The sequence below is a fragment of the Rattus rattus genome, chromosome 2 (assembly GCF_011064425.1).
Source record: "Rattus rattus isolate New Zealand chromosome 2, Rrattus_CSIRO_v1, whole genome shotgun sequence".
Lineage (NCBI taxonomy): Eukaryota > Metazoa > Chordata > Mammalia > Rodentia > Muridae > Rattus > Rattus rattus.
In genome coordinates this window covers 104,706,820-104,708,780 of record NC_046155.1, presented here as the reverse complement: position 1 = coordinate 104,708,780, position 1,961 = coordinate 104,706,820, and positions in this window count along the sequence as shown.

Here is a 1,961-nt window from a genome sequence, read left to right as displayed (position 1 = left end):
CAGATCATGGAAACAGAAATTGAACAGAGACATAGACAGACTAAGAGAAGTCATGAACCAAATGGACTTAACAGATATTAATAGAACATTCTATCCTAAAACAAAGGATATACCTTCTTCTCACCACCTCATGGTACCTTCTCCAAAATTGACCATATAATTGGTCATAAAACAGGCCTCAACAGATACAGAAAGATAGAAATAATCCCATGTGTCCTATCAGACCACCACAGGCTAAAGACGGTCTTCAATGACAATAAGGGAAGAATGCCCACATATACATGGAAGTTGAACAATGCTCTACTCAATGATAACCTGGTCAAGGAAGAAATAAAGAAAGAAATTAAAGACTTTTTAGAATTTAATAAAAATGAAGGTACAACATACCCAAACTTATGGGACACAATGAAAGCTGTGGTTAGAGGAAAACTCATAGCTCTGAGTGCCTGCAAAAAGAAACAGGAGAGAGCATATATCGGCAGCTTGACAGCACACCTAAAAGCTCTAGAACAAAAAGAAGCAAATACACCCAGGAGGAGTAGAAGGCAGGAAATAATCAAACTCAGAGCTGAAATCAACCAAGTAGAACAAAAAGGACCATAGAAAGAATCAACAGAACCAAAAGTTGGTTCTTTGAGAAAATCAACAAGATAGATAAACCCTTAGCCAGACTAGCGAGAGGACACAGAGAGTGTGTCCAAATTAACAAAATCAGAAATGAAAAGAGAGACATAACTACAGATTCAGAGGAAATTCAAAAAATCATCAGATCCTACTACAAAAGCCTATATTCAACAAAACTTGAAAATCTGCAGGAAATGGACAATTTCCTAGACAGATACCAGGTACTGAAGTTAAATCAGGAACAGATAAACCAGTTAAACAACCCCATAACTCCTAACGAAATAGAAGCAGTCATTAAAGGTCTCCCAACCAAAAAGAGCCCAGGTCCAGACGGGTTTAGTGCAGAATTCTATCAGAACTTCATAGAAGACCTCATACCAATACTATCCAAACTATTCCACAAAATTGAAAGAGATGGAGCAGTACCTGATTCCTTCTATGAAGCCACAATTACTCTTATACCTAAACCACACAAAGACCCAACAAAGAAAGAGAACTTCAGACCAATTTACCTTATGAATATTGACGCAAAAATACTCAATAAAATTCTGGCAAACTGAATCCAAGAGCACATCAAAACAGTCATCCACCATAATCAATTAGGCTTCATCCCAGGCATGCAGGGATGGTTTAATATACGGAAAACCATCAACGTGATCCATTATATGAACAAACTGAAAGAACAAAACCACGTTATCATTTCATTAGATGCTGAGAAAGCATTTGAAAAAATTCAACACCCCTTCATGATAAAAGTCCTGGAAAGAATAGGAATTCAAGGCCTACACTTAAACATAGTAAAAGCCATATACAGCAAACCAGTCGCTAACATTAAACTAAACGGAGAGAAACTTGAAGCAATCCCACTAAGGCTGCCCACTCTCTCCCTACTTATTCAATACAGTTCTTGAAGTTCTAGCCAGAGCATTCACTCAACAAAAGGAGATCAAGGGGATACGGATTTGAAAAGAAGAAGTCAAAATATCACTATTTGCAGATGATATGATAGTATATTTAAGTGATCCCAAAAGTTCCACCAGAGAACTACTAAACCTAATAAACAACTTCGGCAAAGTGGCTGGGTATAAAATTAACTCAAATAAATCAGTAGCCTTCCTCTACACAAAGGAGAAACAAACCGAGAAAGAAATTAGGGAAACGACACCCTTCATAATAGTCCCAAATAATATAAAGTACCTCGGTGTGACTTTAACCAAGCAAGTAAAAGATCTGTACAATAAGAACTTCAAGACACTGAAGAAAGAAATTGAAGAAGACCTCAGAAGGTGGAAAGATCTCCCATGCTCATGGATTGGCAGGATTAATATAGTAAAAAT